This window comes from Manis javanica, chromosome 7 (assembly GCF_040802235.1).
Source record: "Manis javanica isolate MJ-LG chromosome 7, MJ_LKY, whole genome shotgun sequence".
NCBI lineage: Eukaryota > Metazoa > Chordata > Mammalia > Pholidota > Manidae > Manis > Manis javanica.
Genome location: NC_133162.1, coordinates 64,088,224 through 64,098,954, shown reverse-complemented (window position 1 = coordinate 64,098,954; position 10,731 = coordinate 64,088,224). Strand labels below are relative to the sequence as shown.

General features: G+C 37.2%; 1 non-coding gene across 1 annotated transcript; it reads left to right on the top strand.

Moving 5' to 3' along the window:
• Nucleotides 1–9,543: 9,543 nt before the first annotated feature.
• On the top strand, nt 9,544–9,650 carry LOC118969235 (U6 spliceosomal RNA). Its single transcript, XR_005057181.1, has one exon. It is a non-coding gene; the product is annotated as a U6 spliceosomal RNA (small nuclear RNA).
• Nucleotides 9,651–10,731: the final 1,081 nt, after the last annotated feature.

Here is a 10,731-nt window from a genome sequence, read left to right as displayed (position 1 = left end):
ATGTATCTGTCACAGTATTAGGTCCTTTCTTTAGGGAATCCTGTGAATCATGGATAGCTCCACCATTTAATCTTGTCCTGTTCTTCATAACAGTCATGAAACTGGCAGGTTGAGTCACCCATGATTACCCTGCTTGCAGAAGAGCTTCTGTTCTTTTGCATATTGTTCCTTTCCTCTTTCATTTGGGATTATAGATAGATAGTTTGTAGATAGATAGTTTTGATAGTTTGTAAAAACTATCAAAAAATCCATCATGTCATTTTAAATGGCTGTGTATATTCCATTGCATGGATGGTTCTTAACCAACCTTTATTTTTGGTCATTTACGTTGTTTCCAATTTGTCACTATCACATATTGCTGAGATAGTTTCTTGTATTTTTCTTTAGCTTAAATTTACCCAAATTATCAGTCATAGGGTAGGAAAGCTTGAAAGTACTTAGTATATGGTCTCAAATTGGAAAAGTCCTGTTCAGTTAAAATCACACTACTCTGTAAGTTCCCTGATAACAGGGACTTGTTATCTTTTCAGAGTATTTTTTCCTAACAACTAGTATAGTTTCCTGACACCTAAAACAGACTGGCATATAGGCACTCAATACATATTTTGCCTTGTTTAATGGGTTCTACTTAGGGTTGCAGCAATTCAGTTGTTCCCTTATTAAGATGAGTCTGGAGCCCAGCTATCAACAGAACATCAACTTCCTTTGAGTACTAATTTGTAGCAATAACATAGAAGAAAATAAATCTGCTATTCATATTTTTTTTGTTTGTTTTCTATCTTTAGAGCAAAAGCAAGTAGACTCAGGATGCATCTTCCAATGTAATCTTTGTTTTTGTAAACTTTTAAAGAAACTGGTTGATTCTCAATTATTGTAGGTGATGGTGGTGTTGGCGGTAGTGGTAGGTATTTGGTGGGGAGATGTGGAGGAGAGCAGAGATTCACTCTCCCTTTACCAGTTTAAATATTTAACTACCTTGATGCTTGGATATTCTTTAGTTATTTCTTCAATTACAGTTGAATTGAAAGGAAGGACATAGCTCCAAGTTTGGAACTTGGACTTTGACTTAACTGTATACTCACAACAAATCTCTGTTCTTTTAAAAAGTTGTACTAGTTTGCTTAAATTGCCTATAGAATTGTGAATTGAAATAATTAAAAATCTTTTTGAGTTGCAAATATTTCTCAAGACATCACAAGTTCTTAACACTAGATGGCATGGTAGAGTTATACTCCCCTTAAATCTACTCCAAAGCATAGAAATTTTCAGCTTTGAGAAAAATGGATATCTGAAATAGCAGTATGTAGCTTTGATATAGGTACAAGTGTGACTTATCTCTATGCTTTCAAAAACTATTGAGTGTATATTATCATCTTTTTCCAAATTTATTATAAAAGTAATAATGCTTATTTATAAATTTAAATAGTATAGAAAGGAATAAAAGTGGAAATCACTCATAATCTCATTATCCACACTATCCATTCTTAACTTTTCAGTAAGTGTTCTTTAGAGTTTGAGATTTTTTAGTGCAGTATAAATATTTATAGACAAATAGACATAGATACATGGCAAATGCAATTAAAATACAAAAAATACATATTTTACTGAAGAAACAGACCTCTTTCATGTCACTAAATATATGACATGAAAAATAATTTCATGTCATTAAATAAATATAAATAAAATGTAAATAAAGTTATGGTTAGAATTCTCTATAGAGTAGATTTACCATAATTAATTAATTAATTAATTGAAGAACAAGTTCACATTCTTAGGATTTTACAGATGTAAACAATACTGAAGCTGGCATGTTTATCCTCATTTTTTTAACATTTTTTTTGGTATCATTAATCTACAATTACATGAGGAACATTATGTTTACTAGACTCCACCCATCACCAAGTCCCTCCCACAAATCCCATTACAATCACATCAGCATAGTATGATGCTGTAGAATCACTACATCTTCTCTGTGTTACACAGCCCTCCCCGTGCAACCCCCCCCATTATACATGCTAATCATAATGCCCTCTTGCTTTTGTCCCTCACTTTATCACTCCCTTCTCACCCATCCTCCTCAGTCCCTTTCCCTTTGGTAACTCTTAGTTCATTCTTGGGTTATGTGAGTCTGCTGCTGTTTTGTTCCTTCAGTTTTTTCTTTGTTCTTATACTCCACATATGAGTGAAATCATTTGGTACTTGTCTTTCTCCACCTGGCTTATTTCACTGAGCATAATACTCTTTAGCTCCATTCATGTTGTTGCAAATGGTAGGATTTGTTTCCTTCTTATGCTGAATAATATTCCACTGTGTATATGTACCACATCTTCTTTATCCATTCATCTACTGATGGACACTTAGGTTGCTTCCATGTCTTGGCTATTGTAAATAGTGCTGCGATAAACATAGGGGTACATCTGTCTTTTTCAAACAGGGCTGCTGCATTCTTAGGGTAAATTCCTAGAACTGGATTTCTGGGTCAAATGGTATTTCTATTTTGAGCTTTTTGAGGGATCTCCATAATGCTTTCCACAATGGTTGAACTAATTTACATTGCCACCAGCAGTGTAGGAGGGTTCCCTTTCTCCACAACCTCGTCAACATTTGCTGTTGTTTGTCTTTTGGATGGTGGTCATCCTTACTGGTGTGAGAGGTGATATCTCATTGTGATTTCAACTTGCATTTCTCTGATGACTAGCAATGTGGAGCATCTTTTCATGTGTCTGTTGGCCATCTGAATTTCTTCTTTGGAGAACTGTCTGTTCAGCAACTCTGCCCATTTTTTAATTGGATTATATGCTTTTCGTTTGTTGAGGTGTATGAGCTCTTTATATATTTTGGACGTCAACCCTTTATCAAATCTGTCATTTATGAATATATTCTCCCATATTGTAGGATGCCTTTTTTTTTTCTCTTGGTGCTGTCCTTTGCTGTACAGAAGCTTTTTAGCTTGATATAGTCCCACTTGTTCATTTTTGCTTTTGTTTCCCTTGCCCAGGGAGATATGTTCATGAAGAAGTTGCTCATGTTTATGTCCAAGAGATTTTTCCCTATGTTTTTTCTAAGAGTTTTATGGTTTCATGATTTACATTCAGGTCTTTGGTCCATTTTGAATTTACTTTTGTGTATGGTGTTAAACAGTGATCCAGTTTCATTCTCTTACATGTAGCTGTCCAGTTTTACCAACACCAGCTGTTGAAGAGGCTGTCATTTCCCCACTGTATGTCCATGGCTCCTTTATCATATAGTAATTGACCATATGTGTTGGGGTTCATATCTGGAGTCTCTATTCTGTTCCACTGGTCTGTGGGTCTGTTCTTGTGCCAGTACCAAATTGTCTTGATTACTGTGGCTTTGTAGTAGAGCTTGAAGTTGGGGAGTGAGATCCCCCCACTTAGTTCTTCCTTCTCAGGATTGCTTGGTTATTCGGGGTCTTTGGTGGTTCCATATGAATTTTTGAACTATTTTTTCCAGTTCGTTGAAGAATGCTGTTGGTAATTTGATAGGGATTGCATTGAATCTGTAGATTGCTTTAGGCAGGATGGTCATTTTGACAATATTAATTCTTCCTAGCCAAGAGCATGGGATGAGTTTCCATTTGTTAGTGTCCTCTTTAATTACTCTTAAGAGTGTCTTGTAGTTTTCAGGGTATCGGTCTTTCACTTCGTTGGTTAGGTTTATTCCTAGGGGTTTTATTCTTTTTGATGCAATTGTGAATTGAATTCTTTTCTTGATTTCACTTTTTGTTAGTTCATCATTCGTATATAGGAAAACCTCAGATTTCTGTGTATTAATTTTGTACCCTGAAACTTTTCTGATTTTTTTCTTTGAATTATCCAAATTGTTTCATTATACTTAATTTATATAGCATTTGTAGAGTGCCTGCTGCCTATAAAGACTTCCTACCTGTTTATTTTAACAAACTGAATTAAAATAAATCTAGTCTTCAGATATTATTAGAAAGTAATTTGCTTTGAAAACATTGTTAGACTCAAGTTCAAATTAAAAAATATTTTGAGATCAACTTTATAATGAGTCAGCAATTACATTCTGTGAAATCTGTTTTCTTTTTTAATGATTATTCATTTGATTTTTATACTTGATTTATATGTGAATCCCACATTTCTCCCTTATTATTATTATTATTATTATTTTTTTTTTTAAATAAAATGCTGAAGTGGTAGGTAGATACAAGATAAAGGTAGAAAACATAGTTTAGTGCTGTAAGAGGGCAAATGTAGATGATCAGGTGTGTGCCTATAGACTAAGTATTAATCCGAGCTAGACAAGGGCAACAAAACATCCACAGATGCAGAAGATTTCTCTCAAAACAGGGGGGGGTGAGGTTCTAAGCCTCACCTCTGTTGATCCCCAATTTCTCACCTTATGGCCCCCCTGCAACTGTGCCTGTCTTAGGTTGTTCCTCCTTTGAGGAATCTTACCCGTCTCTGGCCATACAGGGAAATGTAAAGTTGGTAAGTGAGAGAGAAGCAATATTGTTTGAAAAGGTTAGCTTTTTACTTCTTTGCAGATTTATGCCCTGTGGCTTCTATGCCCAGCATTTGTCTTGAGGTATCTTTACCACTTGGAAGAATTATGATACTCGGTAATTTCGATATGAGGCATGAATTCTACTTAAGGGTTGTAATTAGGAAGGAAGAAGAAAAGCTATAGAAGTAGCAGATGGAAGAAAACATGGGAAGATTGATTATTTCTTTGACGTATCTTCTTGTAGTGTAACATAAGCATGTATAGGCTTTAAACTAATCAAATTGTGCACACATTAACATAATAGGAATACAGCTATATAACCAAAGCAGACCTACAATTACCAGCCATATCCAGTGAAACCAAGAAACCAGTTAGGCACCCTAGGCATTTGTGAAAACTTATCAATATGATGGATATTGTCTAACTGAATTTGAATAGTTTGAAAAAAATCAGACAAATTAAAACAACACATTCCTGAACTGTTCACATTCCATATGTTCTTTTAACAGTAGATAGTCTATAGTTGCAAGATTTTGGAGCGCTGCAACTTGCACTTCTCCTAATTCTTGGTTGAGTTCCTAATAACTTTGCTGATTTTAAATATTAGTTCTAGTAGTTTTGGAGTGGAGTCTTTAGGGATTTTTATATACAATGTCATGTCATCTGCAAATAGTGACAGTTTGATTTCTTCTTTACCAATCTGGATTCCTTGTATTTCTTTGTTTTGCCTGATTGCCATGGCCAGGACTTCTAGTACTATGTTGAATAACAGTGGGAAGAGTGGGCATCCATGTATTGTTCCCTATTTCAGAGGAAAACCTTGCAGCTTCTCACTGTTAAGCATGATGTTGGCTGTGGGTTTATCATATATGGCCTTTATTATGTTGAGGTACTTGCCCTCTATACCTATTTTGTTGAGAGTTTTTATCATGAATGGATGCTGAATTTTGTTGAATGCCTTGTCAGCGTCTATGGAGATGATCATGTGGTTTTTGTTCTTCTTTATGTTGATGTGGTGGATGATGGTGATGGATTTTCAAATGTTGCACCATCCATGCATCTCTCAGATGAATCCCACTTGGTCATGGTGTACGATCCTCTTGATGTATTTTTGAATTCAGTTTGCTAATATTTTGTTGAGTATTTTTGCATCTATGTTCATCAGGGATATTGGTCTGTAATTTTCTTTTTTGGTGGGGTCTTTGCCTGGTTTTGGTATTAGAGTGATGCTGGCTTCATAAAATGAGTTTGGAAGTATTCCCTCCTTTTCTATTTTTTGAAATACTTTAAGGAGAATGGGTATTATGTCTTCTCTGTATGTCTGATAAAATTCTGAGGTAAATTCATCTGGCCTGGGAGTTTTACTCTTGGGTAGTTTTTTGATTACCACTTCAATTTCTTTGCTGGTAATTGGTCTGTTTAGATTTTCTGTTTCTTCCTTGATCAGTCTTGGAAGGTTGTATTTTTCTAGGAAGTTGTCCATTTCTTCTAGGTTTTCCAGCTTGTTAATATATAGATTCTGATAGTATTCTCTAATGATTCTTTGTATTTCTGTGGGGTCCATTGTGATTTTTCCTTTCTTGTTTCTGATTCTGTTGATGTGTGTAGATTCTCTTTTTCTCTTAATAAATCTGGCTAGGGTCTCATCTATTTTGTTTATTTTCTCAAAGAACCAGCTCTTGGTTTCATTGATTTTTTCTATTGTTTTATTCTTCTCAATTTTGTTTATTTCTTCTCTGATCTTTATTATGTCCCTCCTTCTGCTGACTTTGGGCCTCATTTGTTCTTATTTTTCCTATTTCAATAATAGTGACTTTAAACTATTCATTTTGGGATTGTTCTTCCTTCTTTAAATAGGTCTCAATTGCTATATACCTTCCTCTTAGAACTGCCTTTGCTGTGTCCTGCAGAAGTTGGGGCTTTGTGCTGTTGTTGTCATTTGTTTCCATATATTGCTGGATCTTTATTTTAATTTGGTCACTGATACATTGATTATTTAGGAGCATGTTGTTAAGCCTCCATGTGTTTATGGGCCTTTATGCTTTCTTTGTACAATTTATTTCTAGTTTTATACCTTTGTGGTCTGAAAAGTTGGTTTGGTAGGATTTCAATCTTTTGAATTTACTGAGGCTCTTATTGTGGCCTAGTATGTGGTCTATTCTGGAAAATGTTCCATGTGCACTTGAGAAGAATGTGTGTCCTGCTGCTTTTGGGTGTAGAGTTCTGTAGATATCTATTAGGTCCATCTGTTCTAGTGTGTTGTTCAGTGCCTCTGTGTCCTTACTTATTTTCTGTCTGGTGGATCTGTCCTTTGGAGTGAGTGGAGTGTTGAAGTCTCCTAAAATGAATGCATTGCATTCTATTTCCTCCTTTAATTCTGTTAGTATTTGTTTCACACATATTGGTGCTCCTGTATTGGGTGCATATATAATTATAATGGTTATATCCTCTCATTGGGCTGACCCCTTTATTGTTATGTCATGTCCTTTTTTATCTCTTTTGACTTTCTTTGTTTTGAAGTCTATTTTATCTGATACTAGTAATAGAACACCTGCTTTTTTCTCCCTCTTGTTTGCATGAAATATCTTTTTCCATCCCTTGAATTTTAGTCTGTGTATGTCTTTGGGTTTGAGGTTAGTGTCTTGTTAGCAGCATATAGAAAGGTCTTGCTTTTTTATCCATTCTATTACTCTGTGTCTTTTGATTGGTCGGTCAGTCCATTTACATTTAGGGTGGTTATTGAAAAATATGTACTTATTGCCTTGCAGGCTTTAGATTTGTGGTTACCAAAGGTTCAAATGTAGCTTCTTTACTATCTAACGGTCTAACTTAGCTCACTTATTAAGCTATTATAAACACAATCTAATGATTCTTTATCTCCCTTCTTATTCCTTCTCCTCCATTCTTTGTGTTAGGTGTTTTATTCTGTACTCTTTTGTGTTTCCTTTGATTGCTTTTGTGAATAGTTGATTTTATTTTTTGCCTTTAGTTTGTATTTCGTTGGTCTCCTTTCTTTGCTGTGATTTTATTTTTCTCTGGTGACATTGATTTAAGCTTAGGAATGCTCCCTTTAAAATATCCTGTGGAGGTGGTTTGTGGGAGGCAAATTCTCTCAACTTTTGCTTGTCTGGGAATTGTTTAATCCCTCCTTCATATTTAAATAATAATCATGCTGGATAAAGTATTCTTGGTTCTAGGCCCTTCTATTTCATTGCATTAAGTATATCATGCCATTCTCTTCTAGCCTGTAACCTTTCTATTGAGAAGTCTGATGATAGCCTGATAGGTTTTCCTTTGTATGTGACCTTTTTTCTTTCTCTGGCTGCCTTTAATACTCTGTCCTTGTCCTTGATCTTTTCTATTTTAATTATTATGTGTCAGTGTTGTCCTCCTTGAGTCCCTTGTGTTGGGAGTTCTGTAGGCTTCCGTGGTCTGAGAGACTATTTCCTCCCCCAGTTTGGGGAAGTTTTCAGAAATTCTTTCTTCAAATACACTTTCTATCCCTTTTTCTCTCTCTTCTTCTTCTGGTACCTCTATAATGTGAATGTTGCTCTGTTTGGATTGGTCACACAGTTCTTTTAATATTCTTTCATTCCTGGAGATCCTTATATCTCTCCCTCTGCTTCAGCTTCTCTGTGTTCCTGTTCTCAGATTTATATTCCATTAATGGGCTCTTGCACCTCATCCAGTTTACTCTTAAGTCCTTTCAGAGATTGTTTTGTTTCTGTAATCTCCCTCCTAACTTGATCCTTTAGTTCTTGTATATTTCTCTGCAGCTCCATCAGCATGGTTATGACCTTTATTTTGAATTCTTTTTAGGATGATTTGTTAAATCTATCTCCCCAGGCTGCCTCTCAGGGGTTGTCAGTGTAGTTATGGACTGGATCAAATTTTTCTGCCTTTTCATGGCATTAGAGGCAGTTGGCGCATGTGTCAGCTGGGAGTACGACATCACGCACACAAGGAATAGCTTCCAGTTTTATTTCCTGAGCCACTGTTGGTGGGACAGCTGTCGAGGCAGCCCAGAGTCCCGTGGGGGAGAGGCAGGCATGCCAGATGTGCTCTCCTGTGAGAATAGCAACCGTTTGCACCCTATCCCAGCTTCCTCTGTCTGTGCTGGGCTGCTGCACAGTGGCCAGGCCTCTGAGTCTGGCCTGGGCTGCTGTGGAGGAGGCTGGGCAGTTGCTGTGGGAGCGGCCACTCTCGGCTGCTCCCCTGCTATGGTGGGGCTATGCTGGAGGGGGAGTGGATGGGAGGCTGTTTATCACTGTGAGGGGCTTCAGAGCTGCTCTGTCGCCCAGGGGGTTAGGGCACCTGGAATTTCCCTGGGATTCCCAGCTGCTGGGCTGAGTGTTCCAGGATGCTGCCATCCATTTGTGAGGCCCCTGTCCCTTTAAGACTTTCAAAAATCACTTGCTTTTCTTTTGTCCCAGGGGTGCCAGCTGTGGGGACCCACTCAAAGATTTTACTCTTCTGTTTCCCTGATATCCAGCACACCATGCACTGTGTGTCTGTGCTCCCTTGCAGATGAGTAGGGCTGGGTATTTAGCAGTACTGGGCTCCCACTCCCTCCCTGCTCTGACTCCTCTCCTCCCATCAGTGGGCTGGGTTAGGGGGTGTGCTTGGGTCCCACCGGGCCATGGCTTGTATCTTACCCCCTTAATGAGGTGCTGAGTTCTCACAGATGTAGTTGTAGCCTGGCTGTTGTACTGTATCTTCTGGTCTCACTTTTAGGATTAGTTGTATTTGTTGTATTTTCAAAAATATGTATGGTTTTGGGAAGAGATTTCTGCTGCCCTACTCATGCCGCCATCTTGGCTCCTCCTTTTTTAACATTTTCATGATTATTTTCTCAGATTAAATTTCTAGGTCAAATGGTGTAGAACTTTAAAATTTTGACACATATATTGTCAGATTGCCTACCAAAATTATTGGACCAGTTTATTACCATTACTACCAAGAGTACTTGAGTGGCCTATTTCCCCAATTCTTGATCCAACAGTGGATATTCTTAATCCTTAATTGTTTTTCAGTATAAAAGGTGAAATAATAGTGCTTGCTTCAGCAGCACATATACTAAAATTGGAATGATACAGAGAAGATTAGCATGGCCCCTGCACAAGGATGACATGCAAATTCGTGAAGCATTTCATATTTTTAAGAATTCAAAATAAAAATCATAAACATGCTGACAGAGCTGCAGAGAAATATGCAAGAGCTAAGGGACGATGTCCAGAGGGAGATTACAGAAATGAAACAAACTCTGGAAGGATTTATAAGCAGAATGGCTAAGATGCAAGAGGTCATTGATGGAATAGAAACCAGAGAACAGGAACACATAGAAGTTGATACAGAGAGAGATAAAAGGATCTCCAGGAATGAAACAATATTAAGAGAACTGTGTGACCAATCGAAAAGGAACAATATCCACATTATAGAGGTACCAGAAGATGAAGAGAGAGAAAAGGGGATAGAAAGTGTCTTTGAAGAAATAATTGCTGAGAACTTCCCCAAACTGGGGGAGAAAATAGTTGTTCAGACTATAGAAGCACACAGAACTCCCGAGAGACAGGACTCAAGGAGGACAACACCAAGACACATAATAATTAAAATGGCAAAGATCAAGGACAAGGACAGAGTATTAAAGGCAGCCAGAGAGAGAAAAAAGGTCACCTACAAATGAAAACCCATCAGACTATCATCAGACTTCTCAACAGAAACCTTATAGGCCAGAAGAGAATGGCATGATATATTTAATGCAATGAAACAGAAGGGCCTTGAACCAAGGATACTGTATTCAGCACGATTATCATTTAAATATGAAGGAGGGATTAAACAATTCCCAGACAAGCAAAAGTTGAGGGAATTTGCCTTGCACTAACCACCTCTCCAGGGTATCTTAGAGGGACTGCTCTAGATGGGAGCACTCATAAAAAGAGCACAGAACAAAACACCCAACATATGAAGATTGGAGGAGGAGGAATAAGAAGGGAGAGAAACAATCATCAGACTGTGTTTATAATAGCTCAATGAGCGAGTTAAGTTAGACAGTAAGGTAGTAAAGAAGCTAACCTTGAATCTTTGGTAACCACGAATCTAAAGCCTGCAGTGGCAATAAGTACATATTTTTCAATAATCACCCTAAATGTAAATGGGCTAAATGCACCAATCAAAAGACATAGAGTCACTGAATGGATAAAAAAACAAGAACCATCTGTATGCTGCTTACAGGAGACTCAC